The sequence below is a fragment of the Pelophylax lessonae genome, assembly GCF_965119305.1.
Source record: "Pelophylax lessonae genome assembly, chromosome: 3".
NCBI classification, from domain to species: Eukaryota; Metazoa; Chordata; class Amphibia; order Anura; family Ranidae; genus Pelophylax; species Pelophylax lessonae.
In genome coordinates this window covers 493,959,873-493,972,822 of record NC_138770.1, presented here as the reverse complement: position 1 = coordinate 493,972,822, position 12,950 = coordinate 493,959,873, and the positions used below count along the sequence as shown (strand labels likewise).

Sequence of the window (12,950 nt, the reverse complement as noted above, 5' to 3'; positions counted from 1 at the left end):
CAGGCTGCATCCCTGCTGCGAACAGGGATGGGTTGTTCTTAGTGCCAGGGCGAACCATAGCTGAACGCTCGATGGCGGCTGGGGATCCATCTGACCCTCTGCCCTGGAGAGCCAGGGCGGCCAGTCCAATTCCCAGCTCCGCAAAATCCATCTTCGTCCGAAGATCCGACTAAACTAAAGCTGACAAAAGAAACAGCTAGTAAAGCAAAGAAAAAATTACATTCTTGCAAATAAAAATCATAAGAAAAGATTAGAAGGCTGAGACTGTAGCCCCATCTACTCCTAACGCTAGGCAGAAGACAAACTGAGTTGGGATGGCTACTGCAGGGGGGTATTGACCAGTGGGACAGCCCCCATGGGTGTGTCTATGTTAAATGCTTTTGTTTTTAACAAGTCTTATGCCTAGCTACTCCTACGGGGGGGGAAAGTCAATACCCATTGGTGAAGACTGTATGAGTGGGCGGCGACTGTCAGAGGACGTAAGAGAAACTGAGGTTCTTCCTATATGAGAGCAACTTCCTGTCTATTGGTTGCCATTGTCCATTCACCTAAAGGTAGTGTATAACCCATATAGTCATTATTACCTGCTCTGTGTCCCGAGATGAGACCATGTAACACTAATGAGTCACATGACACCGGGAGGGAAAATGGCTAATTGGGCCCAGTTTGGACATTTTCACGTATGGGTGTACTAACATTTGTTGCAAGTGGTTTAGACATTAATGCTGTGTTGAGTTATTTTGAGGGGACAGAAAATTGACACAGTTATACAAGCTGTACACTCACTACATTGTAGCAAAGTGTCATTTCTTCAGTGCTGTAACATGAAAAGATATAATAAAATATTTACAAAAATGTGAGGGGTGTACTCACCTTTGCGAGACACTGTATATATATATATATATATATATATATATATATATATATATATATCTATATCTATATATGCACACACACATACACTATTTATAGCAGCAACAGCCTACCTGCATCACCCCCAATGGTTGGTGGATAGAGCAGGGGGGGGGGGGTGGATGGAGCTGGGATGGGTGTTTGGTATGGATGGAGCTGGGTGGCCATTTGGGAGGGATGGAGCTAGGAGAGTGGGGGGTGCTTGGAATGGATGGAGCTGCAGTGAGCGTGGATGGTGTGGGGTGGGTGTTTGGGATGGACGGAGCTGGTATGGGATCAGGGGGATAGATGGTGCTGATATGGAATCAGGGTGAAGGATGGAGCTAAGATGGGTGTGGAAGATGGATGGATGGAGCCGGTGTGGGGAGTGGATGGGGCCGGTATGGGTGTGGGGGGTGGATGGGGCCGGTATGGGTGTGGGGGGTGGATGGACCTGGTATGGGATCAGGGGGAAAGGATAGAGCCAGGATGAGATTGGGGCAATGGACAGAGCCAGGATGGGATAGAGGGGATGGACAGAGTCGGGATGGGATGGGGGGATGGAAGGAGCCGGGGTGGGATCAGGGGGGGGAGGCCGGAGCCGGGATGGTATGGGGGGGTAGATGGAGCCAGGATGGGATGGGGGATGAGGATGGAGCCAGGATGGGATCGGGGGAAAAGATAGACCCGGGATAGGATCGGGGCTGGGGGGAGGATTGAGCCAGGATAGGATCGGGGTATGAATGGAGCCGGGATGGGATCTGGGATGGATGGAGCCAGGATGGGATTGTGGGACGGATGGAGCCGCGATGAGATCAGGGAACAAATAGAGTTGGGATGGGATCAGGGGATGGATGGGGCTTGGATTGGATCAGGGTGGTGGATGGAACAGGATGGGATTGGAAGGAATGGATGGAGCCGCCCCCGGCATTCTGTACATTACACACTCCTGTCCCCTGCATTCTGTACATTACACACTCCTGTCTCCTGCATTCTGGGCATTACACACTCCTGTCTCCTGCATTCTGGGCATTATGTGCTGCTGTCCCCAGCATTCTGTACATTACATACCCCTGCACTATATACACAATACTGTACATTATATACTTCTTACCAAAGTCTTCATTGTCTCAACAGTTGCCGGTTGCTTTGCAGTCCCTCACTATTTTAATGAAGTTCTTCTTTAACCAGTTACAGACTGCCCGCTGCAGTTATACTGCGGCAGGCAGCCCCTCCTACGCAAACCGGCGTAGGGGTGCATCGGATGCGCACCTGGTGCTGGAGGGCGAGCGCGCCGCCGGCAGTGCGCTCCCGCCCCCACTAGGCAGCGGGAATGCCGATGCACAGGGCCAACGGCCGTGATTCCCGCTGGCCACCAGCGAGTGCTGCCCGCTGAGAGAGAAGAACGGGCAGCTGTTGTAAACACAGCTGACTGTTCTTCTTTCTTAAATGATCAGAGAGCACCTGTGATCCTTCTACATAGGATCACCGGTCTCTGTGGTCATTTCAAAAGCCCCTCCCCCACAGTTAGTAAACATAAGGGCATACATTTAACCCCTTGATCACCCACTAAGTTAACCCCTTCCCTGCCAATGTCATTATTACAGTAACAGTGCATATTTTTAGCCCTGATTACTGTAGTAATGTCACTGGTCCCCCACCAAAAGTGTCAAAAATGTCAGTTAGGGGTCCGATCTGTCAGCTGCAATGTCGAAGTCCCACTAAAAAAAAATCGCAGATTGCCGTCATTACTAGTAAAAAATAAATAAAAATAACAAATCTTTCCCCTAGTTTGTAGACATGATAATCTTTTGCGCAAACCAACCAAATTCCCCTTTTGAGATTTTTTTTTACCAAAAATATGCAGCAAAATACAAATTGGACTAAAAGGATGAAAAATTTGATATTTCAACTTCTTTTTTGGGAATGTTATATAGCAGAATGTGAAAAATATTGTTTTTTCCCCATAATTGTCGCTTTGTTTTGTTTATAGCGCAAGAAATAAAAATCGCAGAGGTGATCAAATACCATCAAAAGAAAGGTCTATTTGTGGGAAAAAAAGGACATCAATTTTATTTTGGTACAGCGTCGCACGACCGCGCAATTTTCCATTAAAGTAACGCAGTGCCGGGGGCGTGGCCGGGATGTGAGTCTGAGCGGACGTGCAGCTGCAGAGCTCCGTGGTCATCCGTGGTAATCCTTTCGTTTTAGGGCTATTCTGTCCTCTCTAATTGGCTGGCCGGCTTGCCCTGCTCCCCTGGATTGTCCTGGTCCCGCTACCATGTCGACCAAGCCGAAGGGTAAGCTGCCCAAGGACCCAAAGCCTCAGCGCCCGGGAAAAGGACGGGTCACGTGTCCTCCCGGCGCCATCTTGCCAGTCTCCAGCAGCATCCAGGCAGGCCGCTGCTCCGGGGCCTCGGCGGGGATGTCTTCCTCCCCTGGCTCGCAGCCGTCGGGCTCACAGACGCCAGAGCGGAGCTCTCCTGCGCCTGCGGAAGTGGCGGTGGAGGCGGCGGCGATCACTGCGCCCATCCTCGCGGCCATTGAAGGCTGCAAAGCATCCCTCATGCTCCGCATCGACAGTGTGGCCTCCGAATGCACTCTGATACGCCACGATCTGGACAAGATCAGGGGCAGGATGACGGAGGCAGAAGACCAGATAGGCGAGGTGGAGGACCGTCAGGGATCCCATTCGGCCCAGCTAGCGGACCTGCAGGCGTTGGTCGCCGCGCTCACCAGCAAAGTGGACGATGCTGAGAACAGGCAGCGCTTCAATAACGTCCGTGTGGTGGGCTTGCCGGAGGGCGCGGAAGGTGATCACCCTGAAACCTTTGCCGAGGGCTTCTTCAAATCCCTGCTACACCTGCATAACCTTCCAGCTACCTATGTGGTCGAGCGGGCACACCGGGTGCCCACTGGCAAGCACCCCTCGGGGGCCCCCCCCCAGACCGTTCCTGGTCCGGATGTTGAACTACCGGGACCGGGATATGATCCTTGCTGCGGCTAAGAAGCAAGAGGAGCTGCCCTACGAGAACACCAGGGTGATGTTATTCCCAGACTTCTCGGCTGAGGTACAGAGACGCCGCAGATCCTTTAATGATGTGAGACGTCGCCTGAGGGAGAGGAATATCAAGTACAGTATGTTGTATCCCAGTAGGCTGAGAGTGGCCCATCAGGGCATGGTGCGATTCTTTGAGACCCCTCCAGATGCCAGTGATTGGATCGACACCTTGGGTGCTGCTGCCTGATTGTTACTGACTCCCTGTGTCCCCTTCGGCTATATGATGTCCTGGATTTTGTAAGTGGATTTCTGCACTGACTCCTGCCCTGTTTTTATGCCCACTCCTGCTCTCCTTTTGCTCCTACTCTGCCTCCCCTGGATGTGTTTCTCAGGACTCCTGAACCCTTGAACCTCCTTCCTCACGGAAGATGCTTACCCTACATCCTCCTTTGGCCCTTATGTCCCCTTTGCCCACCACGGAGTTCGGGTGGACTGTACTGTTTTTTTTTTCCCTTTTTTTCCCCCTCCGTTTTATTTTTGCTTCTTTTTGTTTTTTGAAAGGCTCCCTGAACTGTGCTACCCGCTGGCCCTGTTGGCGGTGGGCGGACTACTTTTTGGACAGACTGTAGCGGTAGGCCCAGACGGTCTGTCGGCCGGTGCCTAACCGTTCTTTTTTTTTTCTCAGTTTTGGGTTCAAACTGTCCCTAGGCTCTCCCCCCTTGTTTTTTGGGGGTACCGGGGTACAGTAGGGTAAACACTATGTGTTTGGGGTGTTGTGCTCTCCCTCCAGGAGAGTTTACTTTGTCTGTTTGTGTTTTTGTTAGGTGCATGGGTTTACTCTGTCTTGCTGCTCCCCAGGAGGAAGTACCTATGAGTGATTCTTCTGGGGTATTCATTCTTGTAATCTTCCAGGATGGCATCACAAACCACCTACCTTTTCCGTGCTATTCTGGAACGTACGGGGTCTCAATTCCAAATTTAAGCGGGCATTGCTCTTTCAGTATGTGCAGCGTTACAGCCCCTCCATACTAATTTTGCAAGAAACCCACCTGGTGGGCAGCAAGCTCCTGTCTCTTAAAAAACCGTGGGTGCAGAGGTCCTTCCACGCCTCCTACTCTACATATGCAAGGGGTGTTTCCATACAGATTCACAAGTCTTTGCCCTGTGTTGTGGAGGCGGTACACACCGACCCCTCCGGTAGGTATGTGGTGGCGGGCATTTATGTGCCCCCACCGTTCAAGGCCGAGGTCCTGTATACCGTCCTGGAGAGGGTCTCCAATTACTGTCCTGCCAAGCTGCTTCTCCTGGGGGACTTCAACGCCATCCTCTCCCTGGACCTTGATAGGCCCATGCCTCCCAAGGCTTTCTCCGGGGACCTTCTTCATTGGTCCTCGGCCGCCGGGCTACAGGAGGTTTGGCGCTGGAAACACCCCCAGGAGAAGGTTTACTCCTGCTTCTCTGCTACCCACAAAACGTCCTCCAGGATAGACTATGTCTTCGCCAACCCACACATGTTGTCTGATGTGGAGGAGGTCTCCTATCTCCCCAGTGGCTTGTCGGACCATAGTCCCCTGCAGGTCGTCATCCGCTCGGGATGTGATCGCAGTAGTGCCATGTGGCGCCTTGGTGCCCAGTGGGTGGACCAGCCTGAGATTGTGGCTCAGACCCCATCTATGATCAGGGACTATTGGAATACTAATGCAGGTACGTCCTCTCCCGGACTGGTGTGGGACGCTTTTAAGGCGGTTACTAGAGGCCACTATATTTCGGCTATTAAAGCCGTCCAAGTTCAACAGATGGCTGCGGTGTCTGACTTGGAGGCGGTGGCTGAGGCGGCTTCTGGCCGCTATGTTCGGGACCCCTCGGCCGCTAACTTTGAGGAGCTGCAGGCTAGCAAGAGGGACTTACATCTACACCTGACTGAGGTCACCAGGCTGTCTATGTACCAATCTAAACAAAGATTTTTTGAACACGGAGATCGGAACGGGAAACTGTTGGCAGTTATGTCTCATCATGATGCCCCCCTCACCCTGGTTCCGGAGCTCACTTCTCCTACTGGGGAGGCGATCACCTCACCGGAGGGGATCTTGGGGCTCTTTGGGGACTTCTACTCCCGATTATATGCTACTACCTTGCCCGCTGACCTCCGACCGGAGGATCTGCAACAGCTCCTGGATCCGGTTGCCCTGGGTTGGTTGTCGGATGCTGAGCGCTCCGACTTGGTTCGGCCGGTCACGGTGGAGGTTGTGATACGCTCTATCCCTGGAGGCAAGGCCCCTGGCCCGGATGGGCTACCCATTGAATTTTACAAAACACACGCCGGTGTGCTGGCCCCCCTTTTAGTGGCGCCATATAATGACTGCCTGGAGATGGGCTCCCTGCCGCCCTCTATGGCAGAAGCCCACATTATCCTGATCCCTAAACCCCCGAAAGACCCCAAACTGTGTGCTTCCTACCGCCCGATAGCCCTACTTAATAATGACCTCAAGGTTCTCACCAAAATCCTTGCCTCCAGACTCCGCCCCATCCTCCCCTCCGTGATCGACCAGGATCAGACGGGGTTTATGGCCAACAGATCCACGGACGTCAATTTGCGTAGGCTTTTTACTAATTTGCAAACTCAACATTTGAACTCCGGTACGAGGGTGGTCGCCTCCTTAGATATAGAGAAGGCTTTTGATTCGGTGGAATGGCTCTTCCTGTGGGAGGTCCTCAGAAGAATGGGGTTCCCCCTGTTTATACGGTGGTTGCAAACAATATATAAGTCTCCAAGGGCAGCCATTCGGTTGGGGGGCAGACTATCCCCATCGTTCCTGTTGTCCAGAGGCACGCGGCAGGGCTGTCCTCTTTCTCCGGCCCTTTTCGCCATCACCATGGAGCCCTTGGCCAAGGCGCTCCGGACCTCGCCGGAGGTTCGGGGGCTTCGGGTGGCGTGTTGGAGGAGAGGGTGGCACTGTACGCGGACGACCTCCTGTTGTTTCTGCAGGATGCGGGTCCCTCCCTCCGGGGGGCTCTGGACATCCTGGACGGTTTCTCCAGGGTGACGGGCCTGAGGGTGAATTGGTCCAAGTCCCAATTGCTTGCGATCGACGGGGCGGCCAGGAGCACTGCCCCGTCGGATCTCTCGCTACAGTGGGTCGACAGCTTCCTGTATTTGGGGGTGCGGGTGTCTAAGGATCCCACAGAATTTATATCCCTTAATCTAGACCCGGTGATGAAAGATGTTCGGGCCAGGCTGAAGGCATGGGAGAACCTTCCCCTCTCCTTATTGGGCAGAGTGAATCTGGTAAAAATGAAGATCCTCCCTAAATTGACCTACCTCTTTCGCCACTCGCCCCAATGGATCCCCAAAACCTTCTTCACCAATTTGAATAAACTCTTCTCCTCCTTTTTGTGGGGCTCTCGCCCCCCCCCTTACAAGTTTTCAACACTGATGAGACCTCAGTCCCAGGGGGGCCTAGCCTTCCCGGACTGCCATAAATATTTTTTGGCCTCCCAGTTGGTTTCCGCGGTATGGTGGCTGTCTCCTGATGCCTCCAACTCCGCAGTGGTGATGGAGGCGGCGGTGTTGGGGTCAATGGAAGCGCTGTCGCATCTGCTGTTCCGGGTCCCTAAGGCTTCGTATCCTTTGACTTCGTCCATGCGAACGACGATCAGGGCCTGGCGTCAGGGCCTGGCGCTGGAGGCTTACCCGAACGCAGCGGTCTCCCCCAAAGCACCACTGTGGATCAACCCTAATCTGCCCCATTTGTACTCCCTCCCCGACCCAGCGGCCTGGACCAAATTTGGCATAAAGGTGATTTCTGATCTGTCCTCGGACCTCTCCCTCCCTACGTTTGATCAACTTTGCGATTCTCATGGGGTGCCCCCGTCCCACCTATTCCGATATCTCCAGTTGTCCCATGCTTTCAGGGCTCAGTTCCTGCAGGGGGGGGTGGGGGTGGTGCAGTCGGATCTGGAGCGGGTTCTTTGGTTTGATTGCTCCGCCCGCGCCGCCTCGGTCCTGCACGCCCATCTCCTTCGCGTGTTCTCTCCGGAGCTCTCGGGTCTCCGAGATCGGTGGACTCGGGATGTCCCGGACATGGACGCGGAGGACTGGCAGCAGGTGTGGGACTCCCCCTTTAAGATCCTGGTCTCTCTAAGGGACCGTATGGTGCAGTATAAGATCGCCCACCGGGCGTACCTCACTCCTCATCGCCTACATAAAATGCATGAGTCCCACTCCCCGGAGTGTTGGCGGTGCGGCCACACGCCTGGGGACTTCATCCACATTTTCTGGACCTGCCCGGATCTGTCTGATTACTGGTCGCGGGTCTATGCGGCTGCAAACGGAGTGTTGCAGGTTTCAATAGACCCCTCGCCCAAAACAGCCCTATTGGGCCTCCTAGATGATCTATTCCCTTGGGTGGCGGACCGCACCCTCATGGGTCGTCTTCTTTTTTTAGCCAGGAAAAACATAGTGCTTTATTGGAGACAGCGGTCCCCTCCCCCGCTTCAGCGGTGGAGGGCACTGGTGGACTCGGTGATACCGCTGTACAAGGACACGTACTTTCACAGGAGATGGCCCAAACCCTGTCATGCTTCTTAGGGCAAGTGGTTGGCAGACTCCTCCATACCGCTGCTTGCCACCTGTCTGGGTGGGAGCGGCTCAGGGGTTCCTTAACCGCTGTCTGGGGGCTGGCCGGGAGGCGGCCCGGAATGTACTACTTGTCTTATTATGTACACCGCTTGATGCTGTATTTCTTGATGCCAAAATGATTATGCCCCTGCGCGGGCTCACTTTTCCCCCTTTTTGTTTCTATCTGCTTGCCTTAACTATGGCCATGTGTTGCAAGACTGATATGTGAACCTTTTTGCACCTATTGTTTGTGTGTTGTTGTATTTCTCTGTTTGAAATAATAAAAAGATTTAAAAAAAAAAAAAAAAAAGTAACGCAGTGCCGAATCGCAAAAAATGGTCTGGTCGTTAAGGGGGCAAATCCTTATGGTCCAGAACTGGTTAAGGTAAGCTCAGACAAAGCAATCAAAGCATATTTTATGTGTACAAGGTAACCTGGGTTTTGTTTAACCACATCTCTTAAGTCCCTCCCACTGCTAAGCGATTGGACACACCCATATTTTTGCTTTTCCCTCTTTCAGTGTTTCTCATTCCGAAGTTCAAATGTTGGGAGGTATGCTCTGGTGAGTGCATTGCATATATACATTTGCACATGGTGGAGCACTAAATTTATTTACAGGAAGCATGAATCCACAATAAGAAGGCTTTATGGACTATACATGTTTTTCACTATTGTGTTGACACGTCATTGTTCTTTGGATTTTTTTCTGGTTTTTCATCTGGACTTTTTCACTTTTGGTCTATTCACTAAAGATTTGGAGTGACCAATATACGATAGTTGTCACACTCATCGAGTATTCACTTTGATAGTTTGAATTATTATTTTTGTATAAGCACATATGAAATATATAGTGGGATTTATATGAATTGGGTTAGAAATGTAACGGATATATATGCCTATGCACTTGTGGGTAGGTGTTAGGACCATATACCACTAGTGAAGCAGAAGCACAAGGCATTTTATATGATTTTACATATATAATTTTATGCATTCCACAAAAGCATGTGGAACTCCCTTTCACAGTTGGTGGTGTCAGCTAGGAGTGTTGATATTTTTAGTTGGACATCTTAGCAAGCACAATATACAAAAATATGGGAAATGGTAGTGACATAATTACATGCACGGACACAAACTGACACAGGTTGAACTAGATGGACTGTTGTCTTTATTCAACCTTGCGCTAATCTTAAGGTTATAGCTAACTGTGTAACAGGGAATGTAGCGGTTAGACATATATGGGCATTCCTAATAGCTTTTGGTCTCCAGCCTTCTCAATGCCTTGAATCTTACAAGTTTCAAGAGGAATTAAGAAATGATGATCTACTCTTATAGCACATACCAACATTTTATTCCTAAATAAGTAGTCATACAAGTCTGAGATGCTGAAACTCTCAAAATGTTTGTCTACTGAGTCTATGACCTCACACCTAGAGGGGATTTTATGCTACTAAAAATAAAATTCTCTAGAAGTTTTACCAGATTAAATGCAAGAAACAGTTTAGTAATCACTCACTAGATATTCTCTTACCCTTTTTAGTTGTATTAAATATGTTATCCAAACCGTGATCTTAAAGAGGTTTTAGATGTGAAACCCCCTCTCCCCACCACCACAACCTCAAATAGGTGCGAAAGAAACACATTTTAAAAATGTTCTGTAAAGAAAAGGAAAGAGAGGACTCCCTAATTCGGTGTAATTTAATATGGTTAAAAAATTGGATGTTTGCCTTACCGTAAAATCCTTTTCTCTGATGTGTTTTGATGGACACAGCTCCAGAATCTTCTTGACCATTGGGTTATGCTGCTCCCTACAGGAGTAGGACACTAGGCAGGAAAAAAAAAAAACTTTCGGGGCAGTCCTATGGGGCAGTCCCAGGGGATATACTCCCCCTCCTGGCTACAGGCACTCAGTTTTGTTGCAAGCAGTGTCAGAAGAAATATAACCCAACTCAATAGAGGGGCGTGTGCTGTGTCACTGAAATTCAGAGAAAAGAATTTTACGGTAAGACAAAAATCCAATTTTCTCTTTCGTTCATTGACGGACACAGCTCCAGAATCTTCTTGACCATTGGGACATCCCAAAGCAGTGTTAAACATAAGGGGTGGGATGGGGGAGGTGAACACCGGCCTAAAGACTGAACCAGCCATAGTAAACGTGTCGGACCAAGGTCTCTGCTCTCCTATTAAAAGGGACTTTAAAAGCCGGAGACTCCTCTACCAGAATTAGAGTGGATTTATTTAGCCTGGAAACCTGAGAATCCACCACAGGTGGGACTGTCCACTTTAACAGGGACTCTTCTAGCAAAACGCTTAGGTACCGCCACATTGCGTTTAAGGCAACCCCACTGACTCATGACAATTTTGTCAAAATAGGTGGGAAAAGGAAAATCCTTTGCGGCTTTTGAGGATTTTCAGGGAACCGAAAAAGGTGACCGGCGCCTCCGACGTAGCTGCATCTTCCATTGTTTCCCACACTGATACAATCAATCCATTCACCAGCCCTTATTCATGCGTGGCTGTATTAGAAGAGGAATCGTCCTCACTATCTGAGCACTCAGGGTGCGTGGACGCAGACCCAGTAGGGCAATTTGTGCCCACGGCGGCAGATCAGACTCAGGATCTGAGGCGGCAGGTGACGGCAGTGGACGCTATTTGCTCGTCTGTTTATGCAGGACCATATCAACCTTAGACACTAAGGACTCCAGGGCTGCCGCCATTGCAGACAGGGTGGACTGGGACCCAGAAAGGCCTGTTGTCTCTGAGAGGGGGATCAGGTGGTGAAATTTGCTCCAGGGACTCCATGGTTAACCACACAGGCACAAAAGAAAAAACACTGCTAAATGACTCGCCGCCGCGCTAGCGGCAGCACAGGTCCCAGCACAACCAGCCACTGGTATAGCAGAGAGAGGGAGAGCCACAAGGTACCCTCAAGAACTCACCACTCCGGTCAGGCACAGAGCAGAGCACCAGATGCTACACACCATGCGTCGATCAGAGAGAAAGAGGAAGTCCAGGAGTCAGCACTAGAGGTCCACCGCCGCAATCACCGCCCATAAGGCTCAAAAAACATGGCCGCCACTCTATTCAATGGGAAACCACAAGAAAATGACGCCCTGACTACACAAACATGGCCGCCGATAAATACAGGCAGCCACCACAACAAAATGGCCCATGGGGGGGTAGCTAGGTGTGAGTAGATGGGGGGTGGTCCACAGGGGACCCCTACATATGGGGGGGATGCTGTGTGGGAAGGAGAGGAACCTGGGGGTCTGAACATCCCATGGAGGGGCCCACGTCCACCTCAAAAGGCTATCAGGGAAAAAGGGGAGGGGTCGCTAATTACCATGGAACTGGGTGGGCACTGATCCAGGCAGACCACCGCACCATCGGAATGGGGGTGCTGCGGGCCTGGAGGCACGCTGTGACTCAGACCTGAACCAGGTCGCCCTCGTAAGACGCTCAACTCACAGGCCAGCCCGTGTCCAGTGGGCCTATGTCGCGGCCGACCTAGTGTGGATTTGAGGCCTGCACGCTCTCACAGGCTGGGCTTGGGAGACCGTAAGGATCTAGACTATCCAGTCCGTCATCCAGTCAAGAAGTGGACTGTAGTTCTCATATGAACAAAAAATAATGACAGAGGAAAATAAATTTAGTTTAAAAAAGAAAACAAATGCTAGGACCAGAGATCCCAACAAGGAACTAGGTCCTTACTCCTGACTAGGCAGAAATAAAAACTGAGTGCCTTGAGCAGGGAGGGGGGATTATATCACCTAGGACTGCCCCATAGGTGTTGGTAAAGTTTTTTTCCTGCCTAGTTTCCTACTCCTGTGGGGGGAGCATAACCCAATGGTCAAGAAGATTCTGGCGCTGTGTCCATTAATGAACGAAAGAGAAAGGCAATTTTTTTCTAAAATAAAAAAGTAATAGTTATACTTACCTGCTCTGTGCAACAGTATTCCACAGAGCAGTGCCTTACCTCCTGTTCTGGGGTCCCCCATCGGCGCTTTCTGTTCCTTTACTTCTGTGATTGCCCCTACAGCAAGTCAGCTGCTATTGGGATACTTGTGTGGGCGCGCTGCCAAGCCAAGCTGGGCTGTGTGCATCCATAAACACACACAATGAAGCTTGGCCCTGCCACTTTTCTCTCCTCACAGGATTTGATTAACAGCATCCACTGCAGTCTCTGTGTCCAGTGAGAAGAGAAGTGGGGAGAGTGCCACTGCAGACAGGCACAACACTGATCGAGAAAAGAATTCCAGTATGTGTGTAGAGGGGTGAGGGGGTTGGGGGGGCTGTGGGATACTCTTTACATGTAATGTAGGGAATGCATTTAGGTGAAACTTTTTTCAGAAACTGAAGACCTACTAGATCACTTCAGCATGGCCCTTTTGCAGGTATAGCTATGTAAAACATTAAAAATAAGTGCCTATACTGTTTAAAATC

The 12,950-nt window shown here is 50.7% G+C and overlaps 1 protein-coding gene across 1 annotated transcript in view; it reads right to left on the bottom strand.

Moving 5' to 3' along the window:
* The window catches only part of DHX57 (DExH-box helicase 57), a 295,697-nt gene that overhangs the window by 70,815 nt on the left and 211,932 nt on the right, over positions 1–12,950 (bottom strand). The window lies entirely within an intron of this gene.